General features: G+C 39.9%; 1 protein-coding gene and 1 non-coding gene across 7 annotated transcripts in view; one reads left to right on the top strand and one right to left on the bottom strand.

The window, feature by feature from the left end:
* The first annotated feature begins 686 nt into the window (after positions 1–686).
* The window catches only part of Ttll7 (tubulin tyrosine ligase like 7), a 151,735-nt gene continuing 144,914 nt past the window's right edge, over positions 687–7,507 (top strand). For all 6 annotated transcript variants that reach the window (XR_013344452.1, XM_026411158.2, XM_077803667.1 and 3 more), the window contains exon 1: positions 687–881. The gene's annotated coding sequence lies outside the window, so the exon portion shown is untranslated. The remainder of the gene's footprint in view (positions 882–7,507) is intronic.
* Trnav-cac (transfer RNA valine (anticodon CAC)) lies at positions 4,159–4,231 on the bottom strand. The gene has a single exon. It is a non-coding gene; the product is annotated as a tRNA-Val (tRNA).

Here is a 7,507-nt window from a genome sequence, read left to right as displayed (position 1 = left end):
GCTGCAATTCCACATTTTGCTTAGAACTAAGTGTGATTCACAACTCTTCCTCACCTTCCTGTAGGTGCCTTGTACCTACAGGATGGGGCTGCACCTGTTTTTATTTTCTAACTTTCAACACGATCTTGGATACCCCTTTTATTCTTTTGCTTCACAGAGATGCTTCGTTAAAGGATGAGCACCTTCAAAAATTCGAGATGCTCCACTGTCTTGTGGTGAGCTGTCCTTGATAAGCCGCACAATACAGGACCTGGTGCCACCGGGCCTCAAGGTAGAGGTGGAGGTGGCACGCAGCGCAGCGCGCAGGCCAACGCCCTTTCGCATCTCCTCCGTAGGGGACACCGCCCAGGCGCTCCCGTTGCTAGGTCTTCTGTTTGCCGCGTTCTAAAGGAGCCCTGAGCGCGACCAAGGCTAAAGGGGAGGGGGGTGCCAGGAAAAGCTCCAACACTGTCTTCAGTAAACCGCGAGGAGAAGCAGCGGCCCTTCCTGTGGTCCCTCCTGTCCCCAAGCCCCCACCGCGCTGGGGGCGTCGAGCTTTCCCCTGGTTTTTGGTCGCTCCCAGCATTCGCGGGCCCTCAGCGCCCTCTGCGCCCGCGCTTCTCAGTACGATGCGCACCCCCAGTCGCGGCGGGCTAATGGTCTGGCCCGTCGGTAGCCGCCACCCCCTTGGGCAGCTACAGCTGTTCCAGCGGCTCCCGGTCGAGCGCCAGAGTCCGGAGCCGTGGCTGCCGCGGGCGGTGGGCGGGCGGGGTATCACCGGACCACCTGCGAAGCTGCCCAGCCAGGGGCAGCCCCCGCCGGCCAGTGGCGGAGCGCGGGAGCCGCCGAGGGACCGCCCGCAGCGGAGTGGCGAGGACCGGGGCTGGGCTTTTCTCAACCCGGTGAGTACCTTCTGCCGCCATCCTCCCCGACACCCTCCCACCGTCCCCTAACCCCGGAGGTCTGGGTCCCTACTCTGCCCCCACCAGTGACGGTCCCCCGGACTCTGTCCTCGGCCCGAGCTGCGGGACAGAGAGCTGCTGCTGTCAGGCTAATGATTCAGCACCATTCGCGCGTAGAGGTTTGGGCAGAATGGGGGAGGGGGAAGGGGACGAGGTCAGTTGCCGGGCTCACCTCAGTTTCTGGGCTCACTATAGAAGACCTGGGCGCCGGGGTCGGGTAGGGTGAATGGAGAGGAGCTCTGCTGGCTTGTTCTGTAATTCCGTGCTTTCCCCACAAGCTAGTGCAAACCTCCTTGAGTATGGGTGCATTCTGGAAAGTGTGTCAGATTAATGTCTTTTCCCCACATCCAAGTGAAGTATAGGGTCCTTGTAGGTACCTCTCAGTTTCTTTGCTTCTGTCTCTGTTGGGTCCATGCCATCATTTTATTTTATTTTATGCCACAGCATTCCTTCCACTAATGTGAAAGATGTCCTATCAAAGTTGTCTTGTATTCTGGGTGGGTTTGATTGGTCCTGGCACAGAAGGAAAAGATTTAAAGGAGGTAGGAAGTAATAGTTTCATATCATAGGTTCTTACTTTTATATATAATATTTCACTAAGTCCTCACAACAACCCAGGAACAAATGTGGAAAGTGAGAAGCAGAGATGTTAAATTACATTCTCAAGGTCACAGAATAGGAATTTGAATTCAGGTCTCCCTAAGTCCAAAATCCATTGTCCTTACTGTACTAAACAGTAGTGGGTCCAAAGTGTATATATATCTATACACACACACACTACTAGCTATTAAATACAGTGTTTTCATAGGAGTGATCTCAAACAATAGAACCAACAACCTGTAAACTTTCTGTATGTGGAATTATTGCTTTTTTTAGTACAAAAGAACATTTTTAGTTCTTCATGTGTAAAAAAATTGATTTTCTTAGAAAACACTTAGCAAAAAATAATATCTGAATAACATTGTAGAGGAGGGTTAGGTCATGATGGATGTTCAGCACATTTTTGGTAGTGAAATTTGGTGGGTGCCCATGGGGAAAGTCATGAAGAAATCATTAGGGCAATAAAAAGAAATCTGGATTATTTTTTTAACTTTAGGTGACATTTTAAATAAAATCAACCATTTGGTTCATGAGCCATGTGACATAATGACACACAAAAGGGTGACAGATAAACCTAGACTCAGATCATGTTATTTGATTCATTACGGCTCTGTAATTTGACAGTAATAACTCCATTTTGTAAACTAAGGAACTGAAAAACAGAATGTTAAAGAGTACTCAGTAAGTGGTGGAATGTGGACAAGGATTTACTCTTAGGTGCTACCTCTCTCAGTTAAAAAATATGTATGTAGTCATAAAACAGAATTCCTTATAGTGCAATGTTGAATTGATTTGTTTTTGCCCTACCTTTCAGAGTCAACAATTATATTGACCTTGTATATGCCTTCTGTAAAAATAATGGATGTGATGTTCTTTTTTCTTTTTTTGATGGGTTATTTGATTTGCTTTCATTCATGATTATGGAGTTTCTCTAAAGATGTCCAATCTTGTTGATGTCTCAGGGAGCAGGTTGCTACAGGACAAATGTTTATTTTCTCTAAGTTTCAGCATAGTATTTGATGGTAGATAGCAACATAGTCATTTAGTTTATCATTTCTAAAGTATTGAGCTATTTACATTGGCAAATTCTTTCTTAAGTTAGTGGGAGATTGATAACTAAAACCCACTGCCTACATAAGGACATAAAATGAGAACACATATTCATATTTGTTGTTGAGACAAGACTGTAAGTGAGGTAGGGTCCTATATCTAGTCTTAAACTTGATTCCTAGGAGGTCATTTCTTTTTGTGTTTATGTGTCTATTGGCTATACACTGAACCTTGGTGAGGCATTTTGCAATCCAATCTCTTGAATCCCAAGGGGACAACCAAATTGATTTGAATGAATAAGCAAAAATACAGCATCACTGCTGTTCAAAAAAAAAAAAAAAAAAAAAAGGAAAGTGCATGTCTTAGTGATGGATGGTCAGTAGCAACACTTTAAAAGGGAGACATCATGTTTTATTTAGATAACGTCACTGAAAGTATAAATATAATATCAACCCGGCTTTAGAACTATACTTTCTGTCTTTCCCTGTGTTTATGCAATTTCTGCTGTCAGCAGACCTTCTAAATTCCTGACTTAAGGAAATTAAAGTCTAGTTAGGGAGATATTTACTTAACACATGAGTAATTAACAACAAAATAACTTAGAATTGGCTTGTTATTGGAAAGAGGTGGTACAGAATTAAGTGTTATAGCAACACCTTAGGAAAAATTAGAAATAGCAGAGGTTGGGGTGATCAGAGGATCAGCAAAGCCTTCATGAATGGAAGTGTATTAAACCAACCTCAGAACTGATAAGCATTTCCAAAGGCAGGGAGAATGGGAGACAAAGGTTCATCTGAGAAGTGCTTATCTATCGTTTGGATACATGGTGACAGATTATGAAGAACCTTGAATGTCTGATGTGAGATCTGTTTCTGATTTGGTAATAATAGAGAATTAGGGTAGATTTCTAAGCAGGTCAAGTTTCTCTTGCTCATGTTCTCCATATCCCTTGCCCCAAATCCCCTTCCAGAAATCCATATATTTCTTGATAGTAAAATAATTTGATATCAATTAAATGAAGAAAAAGGTTTTTTTCCAAAAAAAAAGAAGAAGAAAAAGAATAAAGCTTTCCCTTTCAAAGAAATTTGCCTTTTTAAAAAAATGCCAAAATTGAATATGGGGGCAAGAAAGATGGGGGAATGAGATGGACATCATTACCCTAGGTACATGTAGGACTGCACATATGGTGTGATGCTACATTGTGTACAACCAGAGAAATGAAAAGTTGTGCTGCATTTGTGTACAGAGAATCAAAATGCATTCTGCAGTCATAAATACCTAATTAAAATAAATAAATTTATTAAAAAACCAATTTATAGAATTATGAACAATCTAAAAACTTCAAGAATATGAAAAGGAAAAAATTATCATAATCTTACTATGTAAAGACAACCATGATTAATATTTTGATTTTTTTCCATGTATAGTTTTAATGATGGTATATTAATTACTTTTTTATATATATCTTAATTTGTTCTATTTAGATATACATGACAAGAGTATATTTTGACATATTATGTATACATGGAGTATAACTTAGGAGCCTACTCTTTTTTTTGGGGGGGGGTGGTGGTACTGGGGATTGAACCCAGGGCCTTGTGCATGTGAGGCAAGCACTCTACCAACTGAGCTATATCCCCAGCCCTAGGAGCCTACTCTTGTCATTGTACTTGGTGTGGTGTTTTAGTGGTCGTGTATTCTTACATGAACATAGGAAAGTTATGTCCAAGTCATTCTACTGTCTTTCCTATTCCCATACTCCTCCCTTCCCTTCATTCCCCTTTGTATATATATTTTAACTTTTAACTCTATAACATTAGTTTTCACTGAATAACAATTAGGCAGTAAACATTTAAAGTGAATATAATCTTCCACTAGGTAGATGTACTAGAATTTCCTAATCATTCCTGTCCCTATATTATTACATCTTTGTTCATAAAAATTCTTTAGGATACTGTCTCTGGATATAGGGGTATGGATTCTTAGATTTAGACTAGTTTAAGCAAGTTTTGAAACTACTTCCATTTACACTATATATATATATATATATATATATATATATATATATGGAATATAGAATATTTGTATGTTAATATTGAAGATACTCAATACTGTCTATAGCTCCTTAGATTATACTCTTTCAGGTAACCTCTTCTTTTGATTAGAAAGATTAACTAAATCATAGTAACTTAGAGAAAGGTGGGTAGTAGGGACTATAGAAGAGAGAAGCTGTTTTAAAGTGGGAGAACAGGTTTGGGGAAAGTGAGCAAGAATTTATAGTCTTAGAATGGGCATACATGATCATTGATTTTCTGATCCTAGGCTTTTGTTAGAGGACCTTAACTTTAAATCTCCACCTCCCTTGTCTCACTACACACTGTACACCATATCAGTCTCCTTCAGACTTCAGCTTCTGTCCTCCTGTATCAGATTCTCAACTCTCCAGCTGCATTATCCTAGTAATTCAAGGCACAAATATGAGCTCACTCTTGCACTCTAATTTGGAGAATTCACATTGTTGATGATAAGAATTTGGGACCTCTGCCCAAATCTTAGCAGATACCCTGGGTACAAGGTACAAGGTACAAGGGTGTGTGTGGGAAGCACACTTGATGGACAATGCAGATTCCTGTCCCCTTCCTTAAGCACATTTGCCAAAAAATGACCTTTTTGAGAAGAATGGCTACTTGGAGAGGCATAGCGTTCCTAACATCACCCCCAAGCATCCAGATACTCCCTTCTCCTTGTTCCTAATATCTCTTCACCAGAGAAAGTTCCCCTCATGGAGGAGAGACACTTGCCTCAGTTAATTCTGTTCTAGGGACATATGGCATTTGCTCCTTATCATGAGAAGGACAGGGACCCAGTGTTGGACATGTGCTTTGGTCAGACCCCTGACTTACTCTCCCAAGTTTTCACTGAGCTGCTTTTGGGACCTGTTTCCACTTACCTAGGGCTACAAGGATGAGAATCTCTTGAGGTGCATAGGCCGTTAAGTATCTCTGAGTACCAGTGAAAGGGATGTCACAGATATGAATGTACCTTGAGGGCACAACTGGGCAGCAGAGGCAGATTATTATAATATTCCATCATTCCTGGGGAAGCCTGTAAAGAAACAATGACAACAAAAACATCATATTATAAACCTCAAACAGACCATTCTCCCCCTTTATCAAGTCCCAAGAGATGATTTCTGATGGAACTGGGCATTTGGTGGGCAGAGTACTTTAGATAGAATTTCTCCTGTGTTTATTTGAGACCCATTATTAAACAATTTGCTTAAGCTCTCAGAAGGTGGTAAATCTGTTTCCATTTCCCTCATGCATTATCTGTCAAAACTGAAGTGAGACTCAGAAGTTTCCCTAGTGTTTAAAAGAAAAGTCAAATTTCAGTACACTTTCCTATTTATTCTCTGCTAGCCTTTATTTCCCATTTGACATTTATTTGTTAACACTTCTGTTCTTAGTACACATAGTAGTTGACAGAGCTAAGGCACTGGGATTGTTTAGGCTATGGGAAGCTGAGTGATAAATAAATATTCTTCTTCTTTTTTTTTTTTTACTTGAAAGTACCCGATCATCACACACATTTCAGTGTAAATCGTTTGAAGATTTAAATTTAAGTGGTCAAGTGCTCACTGATCTTTTCTCTGGCTGGCCCAAAGATTTCTGAGAATGCTTTCCTTGATGAAAGTGATGATAGTGTTGGTCCACTGGATGTGCTGAAGTATCTACATTGTTTGCTTTTTCTAAATTGTGGCACCAGAGCTTCCAAACTTCTTTGTTATTTTTGTCCTTCTGCCTAGCCATGTGAAATGGAATGCTATATTTGACAAAGGGTTATTTTTGAACATTTCTCTTACCCACTGTTTTGTAAAGTGTGAACTGGTGCCACAGCTAATTTGACAGGATGGCAGTAGCCTGTTTCTGTAAAAAGTTGTTCTTGTTTCTCCTTTTGTGTAGGTGCAGTGACATTATCTTTTTTAAGTAATTTGAGCATTTGTAGATTTGGATGAGAGAGCAGCAGTAATCCAGGCAGCAGCTTCCAGATCATTTCTAGGATTAGGATCAGAATTTTAATGGATGCTTATGTATAACTCTTGGTTAAGATAGTACTGTCTTTCTTTTATAAGTGAAGTGACCCTACTTAAACTTTATGTAAAATCTGTTTTAACTGATGTGGTCCTACTATGTCATAAATGTGTGGAGTATTGGTAGAAAAAGTTAGGAACCATAGATTTAATTAGAATTATTGCATTTGTTGGAAAATTTTCATGTGTGATTTTCTCATTATTATTTAAAATCTTTTTTCAAGGTATGTATCAAATAAAATGTATGCCTATGTGTAACATTCATAGTGATTGCTAAGAAATTAGGACAATAATTTCAGCACATGTCTCAGTCTATATTTAGAACACTCTGCAGCTAACCAACAAATACACGATAATTCTGTGGAGAAAAATGATAGGAATTGCACACATTCTATAGTCAGTTTAATATTTATGAAATCAGATGAAGGCATTTTCATTTAGCTTTAGGTTTGATCACATCCAAGGTGATATTTTGTTACCTAGCATGTCTTTTTTTTTTTTTTTTTTTAAATTAGAACATTTTTTTTTTAAAGAGAGAGTGAGAGAGGGGAGAGAGAGAGAGAGAGAGAGAGAGAGAGAGAGAGAGAGAGAATTTTAATATTTATTTTTTAGTTCTTGGCGGACACAACATCTTTGTTGGTATGTGGTGCTGAGGATCGAACCCGGGCCGCACGCATGCCAGGCGAGCGCGCTACCGCTGAGCCACATCTCCAGCCCCTACCTAGCATGTCTTAATCTAGAATCCTGAAGATTGACACGTACTATGTTGTCCATTTTAACAATGTGCAAAAATAGAGCTAGAGAGGAAAGAAATAAGCAAAATTAA

Source organism: Urocitellus parryii, chromosome 11 (genome assembly GCF_045843805.1).
Source record: "Urocitellus parryii isolate mUroPar1 chromosome 11, mUroPar1.hap1, whole genome shotgun sequence".
Lineage (NCBI taxonomy): Eukaryota > Metazoa > Chordata > Mammalia > Rodentia > Sciuridae > Urocitellus > Urocitellus parryii.
This window is presented reverse-complemented; position numbering and strand designations above follow the sequence as displayed.